The sequence below is a fragment of the Oncorhynchus kisutch genome, unplaced genomic scaffold (genome assembly GCF_002021735.2).
Source record: "Oncorhynchus kisutch isolate 150728-3 unplaced genomic scaffold, Okis_V2 Okis09a-Okis19a_hom, whole genome shotgun sequence".
Lineage (NCBI taxonomy): Eukaryota > Metazoa > Chordata > Actinopteri > Salmoniformes > Salmonidae > Oncorhynchus > Oncorhynchus kisutch.
In genome coordinates, this window is record NW_022261985.1 from 2337219 (window position 1) to 2359201 (window position 21983).

Consider the following 21983-nt stretch of genomic DNA (forward strand, 5'->3'; position numbering starts at 1 on the left):
GAGAGAGAGAGAGAGCGTGTGTGTGCGTGTGTGGTCATCGTCATAACCCCTCCCACTAACAGTTCGCTAGGTATTGACTGACTGACTGACTGGAAGAAGGCGACAACGCCTCCATTCCTTCCTCCTTGCGACTACCTTAAAAATGTAGATTGCTGGCAGACAGAGCTTCAGATTAGACAGTTGGGAAAATAATGAATTATTGACTGAATCAATGGTCCAGACGTTTTATCGCCTTGTGTGGTGCTCTCTATACTCCTGGTGTGGTGCTCTCTATACTCCTGGTGTGATGCTCTCTATACTCCTGGTGTGGTGCTCTCTTATACTCCTGGTGTGATGCTCTCTATACTCCTGGTGTGGTGCTCTCTATACTCCTGGTGTGATGCTCTGTATACTCCTGGTGTGGTGCTCTCTATACTCCTGGTGTGGTGCTCTCTATACTCCTGGTGTGGTGCTCTCTATACACCTGGTGTGGTGCTCTCTATACTCCTGGTGTGGTGCTCTCTATACTCCTGGTGTGGTGCTCTCTATACTCCTGGTGTGATGCTCTCTATACTCCTGGTGTGGTGCTCTCTATACTCCTGGTGTGGTGCTCTCTATACTCCTGGTGTGATGCTCTCTATACTCCTGGTGTGATGCTCTCTATACTCCTGGTGTGGTGCTCTCTATACTCCTGGTGTGGTCTCTCTATACTCCTGGTGTGGTGCTCTCTATACTCCTGTGTGGTGCTCTCTATACTCCTGGTGTGGTGCTCTCTATACTCCTGGTGTGGTGCTCTCTATACTCCTGGTGTGGTGCTCTCTATACTCCTGGTGTGGTGCTCTCTATACTCCTGGTGTGGTGCTCTCTATACTCCTGGTGTGGTGCTCTCTGTACTCATGGTGTGCTCTCTATGGTGTGGTGCTCTCTATACTCCTGGTGTTGTGCTCTCTATACTCCTTGTGTGGTGCTCTCTATACTCCTGGTGTGGTGCTCTCTATACTCCTGGTGTGGTGCTCTCTATACTCCTGGTGTGGTGCTCTCTATACTCCTGGTGTGGTGCTCTCTGTACTCATGGTGTGGTGCTCTCTATACTCCTGGTGTTGTGCTCTCTGTACTCCTGGTGTGGTGCTCTCTATACTCCTGGTGTGGTACTCTCTATACTCCTGGTGTTGTGATCTCTATACTCCTGGTGTGGTGCTCTCTATACTCCTGGTGTGGTGCTCTCTATACTCCTGTCGAGAGTGCCCTCTTCACAACTGTGCGGGTGTGGTGTGGACCATTTTAAGTCATTAGTGATGTGGACACCAAAGAACTTGAAGCTCTCGACCCGGTCCACAAAAGCCCTGTCAATGTGGATGGGAGTGTGCTCTCCCCTCTTTCTCCTATAGTCCACAATCAGCTCCTTGGTCTTACTAACGTTGAGGGAGAGATTGTTATCCTGGCACTACACTGCTAAGTCTCTGACCTCCTCCGTGTAGGCTGACTCATGTGATGGTGGTTGAAGTCATGCACGGCCACACAGTCGTGGGTGAACAGGAAGTACATGAGGGGACTAAGCACACACCCCTGAGGGGCCTCGTGTTGAAGGTCAGCGTGGCAGAGGTGTTGTTGCCTACCCTCACCACCTGGGGCAGGCCCGTCAGGATGTCCAGGATCTAGTTGCAGAGGGAAGGGTTCCGTCCCAGGGGCCCAAGCTTGGTGATGAGCTTGGAGGGGACTATTATGTTAAACGCTGAGCTGTAGTCTATGAACAGCAATCTCACATAGTTATTTCCCCTCTTGCCCAGGTGGGAGAGGGCAGTGTTGAAGAGCAATTGAGATTGTGTCATCTTTGGATCTGTTGGGACGGTATGTGAATTGGAGTGGGTCTAAGGTGTCTGGGATGATGATGTTGATGTGTGACATGACCAGCCGTTCAAAGCACTTCATAATTACAGATGTGATGTGGCTAAAGGCACTTAGGCAGGTTACCTTGGAGCTCTTGGGAACAGGGACAAGGTGGTCAGTTAAAATGATGTTGGGATTACAGACTGGGACAAGGAGAGATTGAAAATGTCTGTGAAGACACCTGCCAGCTGGTCTGCGCATGCTTTGAGAACACACCCTGGTATTCTGTCTGGCCTGGCGGCCTTATGGTTGTTAACCTGGTTTAACGTTTGCTACATCGGCCATGCAAAGCGAGATCACACAGTCATATGGAAAAAACAGGGGCTTTCACGCAAGGCACAGTGTTATATCCTCGAAGCGAGCATAAAAGGCCTTTAGCTCGTTTGGGAGTTCTGTATCGCTGGACGGCTCATGGCAGGGTTTCCCTTTGTAATCTGCAAACACTACCACATACAACGAACGTCGTAGCCGGTGAATTAGGATTACACCTTCCTGCTATATTGTCTATTTGCATGTTTGATGTCTCTCGTCAGAGGTCGTAGCGGGATTTATTTCATGAGTCCATGTCCATGTCCCGTTCATTGTAAGCGGTAGCGCTAGCCTTTAGCCCAGCATCGATCTAGGATCAGTTGTGCCTTTAGATCATAATGGAAAATTATTACATGGGCAGTGGGGATCTGATCCTAGATCAGCACTCCTACTCTGAGTGACAAGCTTTGTGGATACGGGCCCTGGCTTCATTATTCTATTAGCCCAAGACAGCCCTGTCTGTTCAAGGCACCATCAACAGCACAATCTCCCAGGGAGATGCTATTAATGGGCCTCCTACTAGTGAGAGATGAGCTGGATATAAACAAGGCCGTTTAGGCAGGAGGGAGATGATACAGGAGGTCATTTTAGACTCTGTAAATGATGGGGTATACATTGTGACATGACAGTGGCCAGGAGCCTCTGGAGCGCTGACTCCACAGCCAGTCGGCCAATGAGATGGTTACTTACTGCCTATTGAGCAAAACAACTGCATGCCAGTAAACACTAGTCCTTCACTGGTCATGTGAGCATACAGTTGGCATGGATACAGTAGGTAGGTATGTCGGAGGCTCACCCTAACATTTCAGTAAGAGAAGACACGTTTGCCAGGTGTACAATGAACAAATGATTGACAGCAACTTATAGAATTCGACTTAAAAACAACAACAAATAAATTATAGATAACCAAGTATGCAAAGAGAATTGTAAGTGAAAATTAGTCTAATGTCCTCTGCGATACGTAAATATTCTGAAATACTTTCTCACACAGGCTATTAATATGCGGGGCACGTCTCACTCCAACGTGTAAAATTGCCCATGAGCATTTCAATCAAAAGCAATCAATTCAAGGTCATGTTTTAGTGTTTACATTGTTGCACTGATCGAATTTAGGCTCATGTCGTGACTTATTGCAGTAAACATTTCAAATGAATTGATATGTTAAACTTATATTTTGAAATGAATTAATAATTTTAAATAAATACCCGCCCGGAAACTTGTTCGTAAAAGTGGGCTTAAGGCCAAATACGTCATGTTTCTGGTATAGGATCGCAGAAAAAATTGTACAATTTGGGAATATGGTGGTGTGGCTAACCACAGGTTTTACATTAGCCTATTTATGTTGAGCGATGGACCATTCCATCACCCATCTATTATATGGCATGCTCAATATCAAACAAACCCAACCGACAGAAGAAAAAAACGAATTTGGTGTATCAGAAAAAAACAGTAATCTAATTCGTGAAATATTTCTACTTGATTCTCATTATCATGGACAGGTAGTGTAGCTTAACTTAAATATGTATTTACGCACCACAAGTATAGTGCATTGATATGTTTAATGCATGCTTGTGTATGACAAAAAGAGGAAAATATCGAGTTTAATTATTGAACTATATTCAAGTTGAAAAGGTCATTATGAAAGCAGTCGTGGGGAAATCATATTGATGCACACTGAAATGTGAATAAACAGACAACCTATGTCCCTTACAACGAATTTAAAATGTTAATAATGTATGTTATATTTGTGTAATAATTGTTATTTTATTAGAAGGAATTGATGTCTAATGTAATTAGACTTTTCTGTGCAAAGAAGGAATCGGGGGAACTTGTTGTGCATGGACTGTTATGTGAGCTCTCCACACCAGCGCGCGCTCTTACCCTGGCCGCTCTGGAAGAATAGGGATCCTCAAATAGATTCCAAATCACAGGTCGCCACTTTTTCCAACGGCTGATATTAGGATCAACCACGTCCTCAATGCCGAGTCTTTTCCCCGTCTCTTCGTCGTCGTCTCCATTGTCAACGTTTATGTCGAACACATCGAGCGCCTCCTCGGCGTCCCTGTGTTGGCGATAGGTCATCCAGCAGCAAGGCTCCACGTCCGTCTCATCGATTCCCCAGAAGGACAGCTCTTCCTCGAACAGCGGACCACAAACATCTGCTGGGCAATGGAGTTTCCCGGTTCGATAGTAGTTAAGGACATAAGCGAATACCCCTGGGTGGCGGTCAAAAAAGTATTCGTTGTTCCGCGTGTTGTACTCTATGAAGCCGGGGACTTGTTGCAGCTGATCCAAAACGGACTCGATGTCAGAATCGGAGGCAAGAAGGGCCAGCCGAGTCCCCGGCAGTGTCCCTCAGCGTGTTCTTGTACGTCTCGTGCCTGGTTCCCCCAACGTTGAGGATTATCCTCTCGTTGTCGTCGAACTTACCCATCGCTCTGTATAAGACATGACTTGGTAAATAAGGTATATCGAGTGCAGTCCAGAGTAACAGCGGGCACGGTGCTGTACACACCCAGTTGGGTTAGAAAATCTCACGAAACTCTTTTGGATTCAGCTTAGAGCAGCCACTCCAGATTCCGCCTGGAGCTCTCATTACGCTTGGTGAAGGTGCTTTACCAATCTCATCGTTGTTGGTGATTTGGAAGAGAGGATCTTATCGCTTGTCAGACTCCCTCTAGTTCCTCCTTATGCGAAGGATCTGTCAGCCAGTAGCTCCAAGCACAGGCAGCGCTGGTGATGTGTGCCTTGGGGGTGTCTTGACTCTCTTCTCCGCTCCACACTTGGACAGGTGAAGTCAAACGAAACCATTCCAATTATTGATTTGTAACCTTGAGCTCTGTGCCCTTTTCGTTAAAGTCATGACAATGCCGTGGTGAATAGCAAGTAAGCAAACCTGGATATGGTTCTCTCCGAAATGTGAGTATTTGACGAGAAACGACGTCAAGGGCACACCCTCTCCCTTTCTGCACACAGGTTGTCTGTTGCTATAGTGTGTGCGTCCGTGTTACTAGCGATCCTCTCACACGTGCTCATGTTGCTATGTAGCAACGATCACTCATTACATTTGGATTGGCAATCAAAATAGTTCAAATCTATGCTAACGAATATCTAGTGCAACTTTTTTCAGCTTTTATGATTCGCCGAAATAAGATGTTGAACGTGAGTGTTCTCAACAGGTCAGATTGCTTGACTGAGAAACATGTCTCATGTGGATCCCGTTCTATTTCCATCACAGAGTGTGGTCCTACATTTCATAGTGCAATTATTTATAGGAATTATCTTCGATCTAGTTTCACACTGACGCGAGATGCGCTTTCAAAGTGAGGGAGCTGTCCTTTCAGCACCTTACATCTGTGACATCAGCAACCGCAGGAAAACTCTAGGTTCCATTTGTTGGGTTCTATTTCAACACGTTGATTTAGCTTACACGGCATGCTGAGTGGTTTAATTCGAGCAACATAGGCTATCAATTACATTCTCATAATAACTCGTGATTCGGACCAGTTGCCAAGAGCAGAACAGAACTGGTCAGGTCAGTGTGTCTCTCTCTCTCTGGTTAACTTGTTGAATAGATCGGCCACAATACACTGTTAGAAAAAAAGGTTCTGGATTTAACCATCATTTTTTATTTTGGTTCCAAATAGAACCCAATATGGAAGCCTATATGGAACGCAATGCTTCTTTATGGAACCATTTTCGGTTCTATACAGAACCTTAAGTGTTCCATATAAGAAGTAAGCATAGAACCCTTTTTGGAGTAACATAACTCATAGGCCTGTGTACAAACGCAATAGCTATAGGCCTATACGCTACTAAAGTGCTGGGAATTAGCCAATGCGGAAAATAAACTAAATAAAGACATCGTGAAATCGAGGCACTCAAGCCTAAAATGTGACATCTCTTTGAATGTCTACACTTGGTTGGGTGGCACTAGAGAGCGAGTCTCATTTGATGTGCTCAGCGCAGCTCAATCAACGCGATGAGGCCTTGAGAGGAGGATAGCTATAATTATGCGCATCCTATTCCCCGATGTACATGCAGTGAAAACGGGCCACGCTCTGATTGAACAGTAATGAAAACTAATTTCTCATCTACAAAGGGGGAAAACTCCACTCCCATTCAAAGTTTATTTGTTTTAAATATGTTAGATTACAATTTACAAATCGTAGCCAATGAGAAGAGTAGGCTATAGCCTACATATACAATTGGGCTGTAAATAGAAAAGGAGGAAAAAAAAGAACTAGGCTTTTTCTCAAAATGGAGCCTCAATCTATGAGATGGCTCTGATCAGAGCAGTTTAACCGTCTGTTTTAATGGCGTTTTGTTTAGTACTATTGGGAGCCATTCATCATGCAACATTATGTCCCTCAGTACATGTGGACTGAAAAGGTCTTTCCCAATAATCAGCTCACTGGGCACAGATGCCAATTCAATGTCTAATCCATATGTTGGTTCAATGTCATTTCATTGAAATGACATGGAAACAACATTGATTCAACCAGTGTGTGCCCAGTGGGAGGTATACTTCCACATGACCAATACAAGAACCAAACAACCAGCAGCACCTATCTATTTCCCCCCTCTCCCACAGCTCTTTGCTAAAATAGAACAGCCAGACTGCCAGAGAGCTGATCTTTATCGGGAAGTGAAGGGTAAAAAATATGTTTCAGAGAGCCAAGGTGGTTCCTAGGCTGCCCAAATCAGCCATGTAGATCTGTATGGCCATTTGTCCAGGGAGGATTCTTGCAGCCTGGGTTTGAATGCATTTGGGTTCAAGTGCAAGTTCAATTTTTACACAATAATTGTTTCATATTTTAAGCCATAGTCTACCACAGAGGCACATTTAGATGCAGAAAAACACAATGTCCAAACTCTTTAAATATATGTCTCTGGTCTACCCACCCCCTCTGTCTAGTAGGCCTAATAACTATATCATGGATATAGGTAGAGTCTACCCACCCCCTCTGTCTAGTAGGCCTAATAACTATATCATGGATATAGGTAGAGTCTACCCACCCCCCCTGTCTAGTAGGCCTAATAACTATATCATGGATATAGGTAGAGTCTACCCACCCCCTCTGTCTAGTAGGCCTAATAACTATATCACAGATATAGGTAGAGTCTACCCACCCCCTCTGTCTAGTAGGCCTAATAACTATATCATGGATATAGGTAGAGTCTACCCACCCCCTCTGTCTAGTAGGCCTAATAACTATATCATGGATATAGGTAGAGTCTACCACCCCCTCTGTCTAGTAGGCCTAATAACTATATCATGGATATAGGTAGAGTCTACCCACCCTCTCTGTCTAGTAGGCCTAATAACTATATCATGGATATAGGTAGAGTCTACCCACCCTCTCTGTCTAGTAGGCCTAATAACTATATCATGGATATAGGTAGAGTCTACCCACCCCCTCTGTCTAGTAGGCCTAATAACTATATCATGGATATAGGTAGAGTCTACCCACCCTCTCTGTCTAGTAGGCCTAATAACTATATCATGGATATAGGTAGAGTCTACCCACCCTCTCTGTCTAGTAGGCCTAATAACTATATCATGGATATAGGTAGAGTCTACCCACCCTCTCTGTCTAGTAGGCCTAATAACTATATCATGGATATAGGTAGAGTCTACCCACCCTCTCTGTCTAGTAGGCCTAATAACTATATCACAGATATAGGTAGAGTCTACCCGCCCCTCTGTCTAGTAGGCCTAATAACTATATCATGGATATAGGTAGTCTACCCACCCTCTCTGTCTAGTAGGCCTAATAACTATATCATGGATATAGGTAGAGTCTACCCACCCTCTCTGTCTAGTAGGCCTAATAACTATATCATGGATATAGGTAGAGTCTACCCACCCTCTCTGTCTAGTAGGCCTAATAACTATATCATGGATATAGGTAGAGTCTACCCACCCTCTCTGTCTAGTAGGCCTAATAACTATATCATGGATATAGGTAGAGTCTACCCACCCCTCTGTCTAGTAGGCCTAATAACTATGTCATGGATATAGGTAGTCTACCCACCCCTCTGTCTAGTAGGCCTAATAACTATATCATGGATATAGGTAGTCTACCCACCCTCTCTGTCTAGTAGGCCTAATAACTATATCATGGATATAGGTAGAGTCTACCCACCCCCTCTGTCTAGTAGGCCTAATAACTATATCATGGATATAGGTAGAGTCTACCCACCCTCTCTGTCTAATAGGCCTAATAACTATATCATGGATATAGGTAGAGTCTACCCACCCCCTCTGTCTAGTAGGCCTAATAACTATATCATGGATATAGGTAGAGTCTACCCACCCCCTCTGTCTAGTAGGCCTAATAACTATATCATGGATATAGGTAGTCTACCCACCCTCTCTGTCTAGTAGGCCTAATAACTATATCATGGATATAGGTAGAGTCTACCCACCCTCTCTGTCTAGTAGGCCTAATAACTATATCATGGATATAGGTAGAGTCTACCCACCCTCTCTGTCTAGTAGTCCTAATAACTATATCATGGATATAGGTAGAGTCTACCCACCCCTCTGTCTAGTAGGCCTAATAACTATGTCATGGATATAGGTAGTCTACCCACCCCTCTGTCTAGTAGGCCTAATAACTATATCATGGATATAGGTAGTCTACCCACCCTCTCTGTCTAGTAGGCCTAATAACTATATCATGGATATAGGTAGAGTCTACCCACCCCCTCTGTCTAGTAGGCCTAATAACTATATCATGGATATAGGTAGAGTCTACCCACCCTCTCTGTCTAATAGGCCTAATAACTATATCATGGATATAGGTAGAGTCTACCCACCCCCTCTGTCTAGTAGGCCTAATAACTATATCATGGATATAGGTAGAGTCTACCCACCCCCTCTGTCTAGTAGGCCTAATAACTATATCATGGATATAGGTAGTCTACCCACCCTCTCTGTCTAGTAGGCCTAATAACTATATCATGGATATAGGTAGAGTCTACCCACCCTCTCTGTCTAGTAGGCCTAATAACTATATCATGGATATAGGTAGAGTCTACCCACCCTCTCTGTCTAGTAGGCCTAGTAACTATATCATGGATATAGGTAGAGTCTACCCACCCTCTCTGTCTAGTAGGCCTAATAACTATATCATGGATATAGGTAGAGTCTACCCACCCCTCTGTCTAGTAGGCCTAATAACTATATCATGGATATAGGTAGAGTCTACCCACCCCTCTGTCTAGTAGGCCTAATAACTATATCATGGATATAGGTAGTCTACCCACCCCTCTGTCTAGTAGGCCTAATAACTATATCATGGATATAGGTAGTCTACCCACCCTCTCTGTCTAGTAGGCCTAATAACTATATCATGGATATAGGTAGAGTCTACCCACCCCTCTGTCTAGTAGGCCTAATAACTATGTCATGGATATAGGTAGTCTACCCACCCCTCTGTCTAGTAGGCCTAATAACTATATCATGGATATAGGTAGTCTACCCACCCTCTCTGTCTAGTAGGCCTAATAACTATATCATGGATATAGGTAGAGTCTACCCACCCCCTCTGTCTAGTAGGCCTAATAACTATATCATGGATATAGGTAGAGTCTACCCACCCCCTCTGTCTAGTAGGCCTAATAACTATATCATGGATATAGGTAGAGTCTACCCACCCCCTCTGTCTAGTAGGCCTAATAACTATATCATGGATATAGGTAGAGTCTACCCACCATCTCTGTCTAGTAGGCCTAATAACTATATCATGGATATAGGTAGAGTCTACCCACCATCTCTGTCTAGTAGGCCTAATAACTATATCATGGATATAGGTAGAGTCTACCCACCCTCTCTGTCTAGTAGGCCTAATAACTATATCATGGATATAGGTAGAGTCTACCCACCCTCTCTGTCTAATAGGCCTAATAACTATATCATGGATATAGGTAGAGTCTACCCACCCCCTCTGTCTAGTAGGCCTAATAACTATATCATGGATATAGGTAGAGTCTACCCACCCCCTCTGTCTAGTAGGCCTAATAACTATATCATGGATATAGGTAGAGTCTACCCACCATCTCTGTCTAGTAGGCCTAATAACTATATCATGGATATATGTAGAGTCTACCCACCATCTCTGTCTAGTAGGCCTAATAACTATATCATGGATATAGGTAGAGTCTACCCACCCTCTCTGTCTAGTAGGCCTAATAACTATATCATGGATATAGGTAGAGTCTACCCACCCTCTCTGTCTAATAGGCCTAATAACTATATCATGGATATAGGTAGAGTCTACCCACCCCCTCTGTCTAGTAGGCCTAATAACTATATCATGGATATAGGTAGAGTCTACCCACCCCCTCTGTCTAGTAGGCCTAATAACTATATCATGGATATAGGTAGTCTACCCACCCTCTCTGTCTAGTAGGCCTAATAACTATATCATGGATATAGGTAGAGTCTACCCACCCTCTCTGTCTAGTAGGCCTAATAACTATATCATGGATATAGGTAGAGTCTACCCACCCCTCTGTCTAGTAGGCCTAATAACTATATCATGGATATAGGTAGAGTCTACCCACCCCTCTGTCTAGTAGGCCTAATAACTATATCATGGATATAGGTAGTCTACCCACCCCTCTGTCTAGTAGGCCTAATAACTATATCATGGATATAGGTAGAGTCTACCCACCCCCTCTGTCTAGTAGGCCTAATAACTATATCATGGATATAGGTAGAGTCTACCCACCCCTCTGTCTAGTAGGCCTAATAACTATATCATGGATATAGGTAGTCTACCCACCCCTCTGTCTAGTAGGCCTAATAACTATATCATGGATATAGGTAGTCTACCCACCCTCTCTGTCTAGTAGGCCTAATAACTATATCATGGATATAGTTCATCTGAATCAACTAGAACTCAAGCAGATAATATAAACAATATAATGATTACATTTTCATAAAACTAGGAGGGGGTTCGTATGAGTAGAGACATTTCCTAAAAAATACCCTTCAACTAGCTTAGCGGCTAATGTTTGACCTTCCATTGTGTGGTACTCACAGCTTATTTTACACATGAATCTTTTCGGGGCAAATCGACTAAGACAAATTCAAATGGCACTAGTCTGAATGTGTCAAATCAGGACTGATACAAAAACAGAACAGATAGCAGCACTTAGATAACATTTAACATTTGTCAAGGAGCTATGGCTACAAGACACTTTCTTCAAGAGCAAGGAGCCATAGTATTGTAGCGAATGGCAGGGCAGGGAAGTGAACCCGGGTCGCTGGCGTGAAAATCAAACACTCATTGCGCCAAAAGGGTTAAGCCACTTGGTGGGAATTGTGACATGGCTCATATATAGCGAGGATCGCTACACTGCCCCCTCCGAAAGGGAAGGCACCTCCCCGTGCTTCGACTGCTCAGCCTCCTCACACATCCGGGCTGTGCTCTCCGATGGCTTCAAAGCCGCCATCCCACTTCTGACACCAGCATAGCAAACTGCAGGGTATGGAAGCTGGCTTGAAAGGTCGCTGGCTTGAAAGGCAAACACCATACACATCGCGCCGACAGGGTTAACACACTTGATGGGAATTGTAACATGGCTCACGTCCAGCATAAGGACCACTAGTATGTTTTGTTCACTGTAAGCTACTCCCATTTGACCAAAGACATTATTATAGTCAGGAAACTAAAAGGTTTTCATGGATATTAGCCTAATCAAAAAAATGAATTTTGTTCAAAAGAGTTTGACAAGTTTGGCTCTGAGGATGAAAATGAAAGATAATTGGTTACAATTGTGATAGAGAAGGCTGTTAAGAAGAGATTCATTCTATACAAAGTCCTGAGAGCTTGCTGAATCGGCAACGCCTTGCCAATATGAAGCCTTTTCAAACATCAGCTAACACTTTCACAGAACTATGAGAAAGTGACCTTGTGAAGGCTGAGACGCAGTGTTCCTGAACACACACACAAACACACAACCTCCTTGCCTTCATTTCAGCATGAACTTTTTGTGCCGTCCTGTTCGGCCTATCCTAATTTTATCCCAGATCATGAGCTCTCCCTGCTCTCCCTCTCTCCCAGTAGACTAGCTTGCTGACATTTAAGATGCCCAATGAACAAGCATCTACAATTCTCTGTTCGTCCTCCATGATAAAGGTGGAGAGAGGACACAAAGAATCAAGGAAAGACTACATTGCAAACTTGTCCAAGACAAGACCCTGGCAGACAATGGGTGTCTTTAGACCACACAGAGCTTCAGCAAACACCATGTGCTGCTTTCCAGGATACAGATGAAGCCTTGTCCTGGACTAAAAAACATGGTCAATTGAGAATCTCCATGAAAAATTGGTTAGTCCAGGACTAGGCTTGATCTGTGTCTGGGAAACCAGCCCTTTGAGAAACGTGCAGGGCTTTCCTCAGTCTCAGGGGTCCTAGACTACAGGTTTAGTGTAAATTGGCAGACAAAGGAATAACGATTAAAAGTTGTGTACCCACAGGACCACTGATCATCAGGCTAAACAATTGGTGTCTGTTGTCTATGCCTCCAATTAATATGGGAGCAACTGTACCTAAACAGATAGTTGACTCAAAACGAATCAACATCTAATTTGTGCTCTGTATCTACTGAAAGTGCTCCATAGCAGCCCCCACCCGTAGCACGCGCTCCAGCAGGTATATCTCACTGGCCACCCCCAAAGCCAATTCTTCCTTTGGCCACCTCTCCTTCCAGTTCTCTGCTGCCAATGACTGGAACAAACTGCAACTATCACTAAAGCTGTAGACTCTTACCTCCCTCACTAGCTTTAAGCACCCGCTGTCAGAGCAGCTCACAGATCACTGCACCTGTACATAGCCCATCTGTAAATAGCCCATCCAATCTACCTCATCCCCATACTGAAATTATTTATTTATCTTGCTCTTTTGCACCCCAGTATCTCTACTTGCACATTCATCTTCTGCGCATTCTACCATTCCAGTGTTTAATTGCTATATTGTAATTACTTCGCCACCATGGCCTATTTCTTGCCTGACCTCCCTTATCCTACCTCATTTGCACATACTGTATATAGACTTATCTACTGTATGTTTGATTGTATGTTTGTTTATTCCATGTGTAACTCTGTATTGTTGTATGTGTTGAACTGCTTTGCTTTATCTTGGCCAGGTCGCAGTTGTAAATGAGAACTTGTTCTCAACTTGCCTACCTGGTTAAAAAAAGGTGAAATAAAATAAAATTAAAATAAATCTTGAAAACATGACTACTGACATGCAAGACTGTTTGGGATCGTATTAACAGTGGACTATTAAACAAACAAATACTAAGACAGTTTGAGTGAACCATCACAATAAACTTCTGGACACAACCCAAATTAGTAAGGGTTTTGGTATAGTTTGCTTCCGTTTGGTGACATAGCTTATCTTCTGCCACTATTAGGCTGAGTTTACACAGGCAGCCCAATTCAGATATTTTGCATATCTGATACCTATTTTAACTTCTCCCTAATGTGTAAACAGCAACAACAAAAACACACATGGAATCTGATCTTTTGACATCCGATTTATAGCACCAATCCTGATACAAACCCCATCCTCCATATGCGACCTCTGTCTAGAAGCTCAGATCAGATGTTTTTGCTCTGAAGTGTTCTTTTGTGTGTTTTTTTTGCACAGTACCTTCTGTTACCATGACAACCACCCCAACATGGAAAATTAACATTGCATCGGTGTGCTGGTTCAGAGGCTACATCCGTGTGAATACGCAAATCTGATATGGGGTCACATGTAAATCTGGGTGTGGACTTTCAGAAAAATAGACTGGATATGGGATGAAAATCAGTTTTGGGTTCTTAGGGTGGCTGTGTAAACACAGCCTTAGGCTAAACAGCATATTCATATGCATTATTCAAGTTCGGAAAGTGATTTGAACCCTACATTTCAAATGATGTCAGTTGCACTATTAACCTGTATTTTCCTTAACAGGGTTTAGTGGGAAAAGAGAACCACAACAAGCAGAACCGCAGGGTTGTGTTCAATATGACATAACTCAAAACATTTGGTGCCTGATGAACACGACCCTGCTATCATAGCACTGCTTACATGTGACTCCCTTTGCTGCCACTGAGTGTAATTTACGGTTATTTAACTAATTGACAAGCTCGGGTATTGCAGTGAAAGTCGGTTGAATCTCTGGGGTAAATTTTGACCTGATTAGATGGAAACTGCGGTGCGTTCGGCTAATTAAAAGAGGCATATTAATTTGTGGTGAATGACTGTGAACCTTCACAGTTAAGCTACAAGTATACAGTACATGTCTAGCTAATATAGCTTCAGCATATTATTTAGGGATTTTAACGTTTCTTAAAAAATGTCTTCCCTCTTGCTGAAACATCTGGTCAATTATTTTTGAAGTGTTTGTCTGACATTCAGTCAAGGCAATGTGGTTCTGACTGTTATACAGCTCAGTTGGTAAGAGCATGAAGGAAGCAACATCCAGGATTAGGTTGTGGGTTCAATTCCTGCAGGGAATCACATACACATAGTGTAAGTTGCTTTGGATAACAGTGTCTTGTTAGAGGCATATACTGTTATATAAAGGCAACGGTCAGACTATTTGTGATGTTTTACATTTGAACTGACATTTTGATTTTGCTCAGATAGAAGCAGGTCTAAAAATATTGAGTGTCTGAATAAGATTCTGCTGGGGAATTGCGTTGAAGTATTGTGTTCCTCTACCGCCATCTTCTGTATACAGAGGAACATTACACACAGTGCAGTCTGCTCTTTTCTCAGTGTAATTATAGCAGTAGATATCCACTGCCTGCTGTGGGTTGGTGTTTTACTTAAAGCTCTATTGTGCTTAGCTCATTCAACCACAAGTCCGCCTGAGGTATGAATGATACTGCAAATCATTTAAACGTGTTAACCCTAGCAAGGCTGCAGGCCCAAACGGCATCCCAAGCCGCGTCCTCAGAGCATGCGCAGACCAGCTGGCTGGTTTGTTTACGGACATATTCAATCAATCCTTATCCCAGTCTGCTGTTCCCACATGCTTCAAGAGGGCCACCATTGTCCCTGTTCCCAAGAAAGCTAAGGTAACTGAGCTAAATGACTACCGCCCCGTAGCACTCACTTCTGTCATCATGAAGTTCTTTGAGAGACTAGTCAAGGACCATATCACCTCCACCCTACCTGACACCCTAGACCCACTCCAATTTCCTTACCGCCCCAATAGGTCCACAGACGACGCTATCTCAACCACACTGCACACTGCCCTAACCCATCTGGACAAGAGGAATACCTATGTGAGAATGCTGTTCATCGACTACAGCTCAGCATTTAACACCATAGTACCCTCCAAATTCGTCATCAAGCTTGAGACCATGGGTCTCGACCCCGCCCTGTGCAACTGGGTACTGGACTTCCTGACGGGCCGCCCCCAGGTAGTGCCATCTCTACTCCACTGATCCTCAACACTGGGGCCCCACAAGGGTGCGTTCTGAGCCCTCTCCTGTACTCCCTGTTCACCCACGACTGCGTGGCCATGCCTGCCTCCAACTCAATCATCAAGTTTGCGGACGACACTACAGTAGTAGGCTTGATTACCAACAACAACTAGACGGCCTACGGGGAGTAGGTGAGGTCGCTAGGATTGTGGTGTCAGGAAAATAACCTCACACTCAACGTCAACAAAACAAAGGAGATGATTGTGGACTTCAGGAAACAGCAGAGGGAGCACCCCCCTATCCACATCGACGGGACAGTAGTGGAGAGGGAGGTAAGTTTTAAGTTCCTCGGCGAACACATAACGGACAAACTGAATTGGTCCACCCACACAGACAGCGTTGTGAAGAAGGCGCAGCAGCACCTCTATAACCTCAGGAGGTTGAAGAAATTTGGCTTGTCACCAAAAGCACTCACAAACTTCTACAGATGCACAATCGAGAGCATCCTGTCGTGCTGTATCACCGCCTGGTACGGCAACTGCTCCGCCCACAACCGCAAGGCTCTCCAGAGGGTAGTGAGGTCTGCACAACGCATCACCGGGTGCAAACTACCTGCCCTCCAGGACACCTACACCACCCGATGTCACAGGAAGGCCATAAAGATCAAGGACAACAACCACCCGAGCCACTGCCTGTTCACCCCGCTATCATCCAGAAGGCGAGGTCAGTACAGGTGCATCAAAGCAGGGACCGAGAGACTGAAAAACAGCTTCTATCTCAAGGCCATCAGACTGTTAAACAGCCACCACTAACATTGAGGGGCTGCTGCCAACATACTGACTCAACTCCAGCTCACTTTAATAATGGAAATTGATGGAAATTGATGTAATAAATGTATCACTAGCAACTTTAAACAATGCCACTTAATATAATGTTTACATACCCTACATTACTCATCGCATATGTATATGTATATACTGTACTCAATATCATCTACTACATCTTGCCATCTTTATGTAATACATGTATCACTAGCCAATTTAAACTATGCCACTTTTATGTTTACATACCCTACATTACTCATCTCATATGTATATACTGTACTCGATACCATCTACTGCATCTTGCCTATGCCGCTCTGTACCATCACTCAGGTGAAAATAAGAATTTGTTCTTAACTGACTTGCCTGGTTAAATAAAGGTAAAATTTTAAAAATACAAATAAATTCATATATCTTTATGTACATTGTCTTTATCCCTTTAAACTTGTGTCTATAAGGTAGTAGTTGTGGAATTGTTAGGTTAGAATACTTGTTGCTTATTACTGCATTGTCGGAACTAGAAGCACAAGCATTTCGCTACACTCGCATTAACATCTGCTAACCATATGTATGTGACAAATAAAATTTGATTTGAAATCAAATCAATCCATCAAATAGATTCATGAAATGGAGTAAATATTCACAAAAAAAGGGTTGCCACATAGCACCTTTATTTTCTAGTAAGGAGTGGATAATTTTCTCCCATCTTTCAACATTCCTCAGTTATGCCCAAGAGCACAGCTACACAAAATAAATAGAGTTAGCCAACAAATGACCTCTCAAACAGGAGACAAACATCGCAGTGTTTCTATAGTTTCCAGATATATGAATTGTGTGTTCGCTAAACATTTGCTCCAAAGCTATAGTTATCACAAGACAAGATATTTGTCAGTGTTTTGAAAAGTCTTGTGGTACAGCATTTCTACACAAACGTGATTATTTGATTGCTGGTACAGTATTACTACACAGATCATGTCACCATATTCCCTACTTTTGACCAGAGGCCTACTATATAGGGAATAGGTAGGGTGCAATTTAAGACAAAACCAATGAGATAATTTGATTTCTGTTCTATCCTGTAGTTTCACTGGGTTGGTTCTAACCAGAGGCTAACTTCTGTGTTAACTACAGTCAACGATAGATCACATAAAATACTTAAAAAGGAAACACATAAAACAGAGCAGAATGTTTGTGTTGCTAAATACACATAACGTGCTTAATCTTAACTACATAACTAGACAAACGCAAATTAATTCAGACCAGGGCTCTCCAACTCTGCTCCTTAAGAGCTACCCTCCGGTAGGTTCCCACAAACCCGTTATAACTAACTGGATTCCCCTTATCAACCAGCTAATTATTAGGAACACGTGTGCAAGATTAGGGTTGGAGAGAAACCCACTGGACAGTAGCTGTCCAGGAACAGGGTTATAGAGAAACCCACTGGACAGTAGCTCTCCGGGAACAGGGTTGGAGAGAAACCCACTGGACAGTAGCTGTCCGGGAACAGGGTTATAGAGAAACCCACTGGACAGTAGCTCTCCGGGAACAGGGTTGGAGAGAAACCCACTGGACAGTAGCTCTCCAGGAACAGGGTTATAGAGAAACCCAGTGGACAGTAGCTCTCCAGGAACAGGGTTATAGAGAAACCCAGTGGACAGTAGCTCTCCAGGAACAGGGTTATAGAGAAACCCACTGGACAGTAGCTCTCCAGGAACAGGGTTATAGAGAAACCCACTGGACAGTAGCTCTCCAGGAACAGGGTTATAGAGAAACCCACTGGACAGTAGCTCTCCAGGAACAGGGTTATAGAGAAACCCACTGGACAGTAGCTCTCCAGGAACAGGGTTATAGAGAAACCCACTGGACAGTAGCACTCCGGGAACAGGGTTATAGAGAAACCCACTGGACAGTAGCTCTCTGGGAACAGGGTTATAGAGAAACCCAGTGGACAGTAGCTGTGCAGGAACAGGGTTATAGAGAAACCCAGTGGACAGTAGCTCTCCAGGAACAGGGTTATAGAGAAACCCACTGGACAGTAGCTCTCCAGGAACAGGGTTATAGAGAAACCCAGTGGACAGTAGCTCTCCAGGAACAGGGTTATAGAGAAACCCAGTGGACAGTAGCTCTCCAGGAACAGGGTTATAGAGAAACCCAGTGGACAGTAGCTCTCCAGGAACAGGGTTATAGAGAAACCCAGTGGACAGTAGCTCTCGGGGAACAGGGTTATAGAGAAACCCAGTGGACAGTAGCTCTCCAGGAACAGGGTTATAGAGAAACCCAGTGGACAGTAGCTCTCCAGGAACAGGGTTATAGAGAAACCCACTGGACAGTAGCTCTCCAGGAACAGGGTTATAGAGAAACCCACTGGACAGTAGCACTCCGGGAACAGGGTTATAGAGAAACCCACTGGACAGTAGCTCTCTGGGAACAGGGTTATAGAGAAACCCAGTGGACAGTAGCTGTGCAGGAACAGGGTTATAGAGAAACCCAGTGGACAGTAGCTGTCCAGGAACAGGGTTATAGAGAAACCCAGTGGACAGTAGCTCTCCAGGAACAGGGTTATAGAGAAACCCAGTGGACAGTAGCTCTCCAGGAACAGGGTTATAGAGAAACCCACTGGACAGTAGCTCTCCAGGAACAGGGTTATAGAGAAACCCACTGGACAGTAGCTCTCCAGGAACAGGGTTATAGAGAAACCCACTGGACAGTAGCTCTCCAGGAACAGGGTTATAGAGAAACCCACTGGACAGTAGCACTCCGGGAACAGGGTTATAGAGAAACCCACTGGACAGTAGCTCTCTGGGAACAGGGTTATAGAGAAACCCAGTGGACAGTAGCTGTGCAGGAACAGGGTTATAGAGAAACCCAGTGGACAGTAGCTGTCCAGGAACAGGGTTATAGAGAAACCCACTGGACAGTAGCTCTCCAGGAACAGGGTTATAGAGAAACCCACTGGACAGTAGCTCTCCAGGAACAGGGTTATAGAGTTACCCAGTGGACAGTAGCTCTCCAGGAACAGGGTTATAGAGAAACCCAGTGGACAGTAGCTCTCCAGGAACAGGGTTATAGAGAAACCCACTGGACAGTAGCTCTCCAGGAACAGGGTTATAGAGAAACCCACTGGACAGTAGCTCTCCAGGAACAGGGTTATAGAGAAACCCACTGGACAGTAGCTCTCCAGGAACAGGGTTATAGAGAAACCCAGTGGACAGTAGCTCTCCGGGAACAGGGTTATAGAGAAACCCAGTGGACAGTAGCTCTCCGGGAACAGGGTTATAGAGAAACCCACTGGACAGTAGCTCTCCGGGAACAGGGTTATAGAGAAACCCACTGGACAGTAGCTCTCGGGGAACAGGGTTATAGAGAAACCCAGTGGACAGTAGCTCTCCAGGAACAGGGTTATAGAGAAACCCAGTGGACAGTAGCTCTCCAGGAACAGGGTTATAGAGAAACCCACTGGACAGTAGCTCTCCAGGAACAGGGTTATAGAGAAACCCACTGGACAGTAGCTCTCCAGGAACAGGGTTATAGAGAAACCCACTGGACAGTAGCTCTCCAGGAACAGGGTTATAGAGAAACCCACTGGACAGTAGCACTCCGGGAACAGGGTTATAGAGAAACCCACTGGACAGTAGCTCTCTGGGAACAGGGTTATAGAGAAACCCAGTGGACAGTAGCTGTGCAGGAACAGGGTTATAGAGAAACCCAGTGGACAGTAGCTGTCCAGGAACAGGGTTATAGAGAAACCCACTGGACAGTAGCTCTCCAGGAACAGGGTTATAGAGAAACCCACTGGACAGTAGCTCTCCAGGAACAGGGTTATAGAGTTACCCACTGGACAGTAGCTCTCCAGGAACAGGGTTATAGAGAAACCCAGTGGACAGTAGCTGTCCAGGAACAGGGTTATAGAGAAACCCAGTGGACAGTAGCTCTCCAGGAACAGGGTTATAGAGAAACCCAGTGGACAGTAGCTCTCCAGGAACAGGGTTATAGAGAAACCCAGTGGACAGTAGCTCTCCAGGAACAGGGTTATAGAGAAACCCAGTGGACAGTAGCTCTCCAGGAACAGGGTTATAGAGAAACCCACTGGACAGTAGCTCTCCAGGAACAGGGTTATAGAGAAACCCACTGGACAGTAGCACTCCGGGAACAGGGTTATAGAGAAACCCACTGGACAGTAGCTCTCTGGGAACAGGGTTATAGAGAAACCCAGTGGACAGTAGCTGTGCAGGAACAGGGTTATAGAGAAACCCAGTGGACAGTAGCTGTCCAGGAACAGGGTTATAGAGAAACCCACTGGACAGTAGCTCTCCAGGAACAGGGTTATAGAGAAACCCACTGGACAGTAGCTCTCCAGGAACAGGGTTATAGAGAAACCCAGTGGACAGTAGCTCTCCGGGAACAGGGTTATAGAGAAACCCAGTGGACAGTAGCTCTCCGGGAACAGGGTTATAGAGAAACCCAGTGGACAGTAGCTCTCCGGGAACAGGGTTATAGAGAAACCCACTGGACAGTAGCTCTCCGGGAACAGGGTTATAGAGAAACCCACTGGACAGTAGCTCTCGGGGAACAGGGTTATAGAGAAACCCAGTGGACAGTAGCTCTCCAGGAACAGGGTTATAGAGAAACCCAGTGGACAGTAGCTCTCCAGGAACAGGGTTATAGAGAAACCCACTGGACAGTAGCTCTCCAGGAACAGGGTTATAGAGAAACCCACTGGACAGTAGCTCTCCAGGAACAGGGTTATAGAGAAACCCACTGGACAGTAGCTCTCCAGGAACAGGGTTATAGAGAAACCCACTGGACAGTAGCACTCCGGGAACAGGGTTATAGAGAAACCCACTGGACAGTAGCTCTCTGGGAACAGGGTTATAGAGAAACCCAGTGGACAGTAGCTGTGCAGGAACAGGGTTATAGAGAAACCCACTGGACAGTAGCTCTCCAGGAACAGGGTTATAGAGAAACCCACTGGACAGTAGCTCTCCAGGAACAGGGTTATAGAGAAACCCACTGGACAGTAGCTCTCCAGGAACAGGGTTATAGAGTTACCCACTGGACAGTAGCTCTCCAGGAACAGGGTTATAGAGAAACCCAGTGGACAGTAGCTCTCCAGGAACAGGGTTATAGAGAAACCCAGTGGACAGTAGCTCTCCGGGAACAGGGTTATAGAGAAACCCACTGGACAGTAGCTCTCCGGGAACAGGGTTATAGAGAAACCCACTGGACAGTAGCTCTCGGGGAACAGGGTTATAGAGAAACCCACTGGACAGTAGCTCTCCAGGAACAGGGTTATAGAGAAACCCACTGGACAGTAGCTCTCCAGGAACAGGGTTATAGAGAAACCCACTGGACAGTAGCTCTCCAGGAACAGGGTTATAGAGAAACCCACTGGACAGTAGCTCTCGGGGAACAGGTTGGAGAGAAACCCACTGGACAGTAGCTCTCCGGGAACAGGGTTATAGAGAAACCCACTGGACAGTAGCTCTCGGGGAACAGGTTGGAGAGAAACCCAGTGGACAGTAGCTCTCCAGGAACAGGGTTATAGA

General features: G+C 44.9%; 1 pseudogene; it reads right to left on the reverse strand.

The window, feature by feature from the left end:
* Positions 1-3942: 3942 nt before the first annotated feature.
* LOC116360515 (potassium voltage-gated channel subfamily C member 2 pseudogene) lies at positions 3943-4711 on the reverse strand (annotated as a pseudogene).
* Between the last annotated feature and the right edge of the window lie 17272 nt (positions 4712-21983).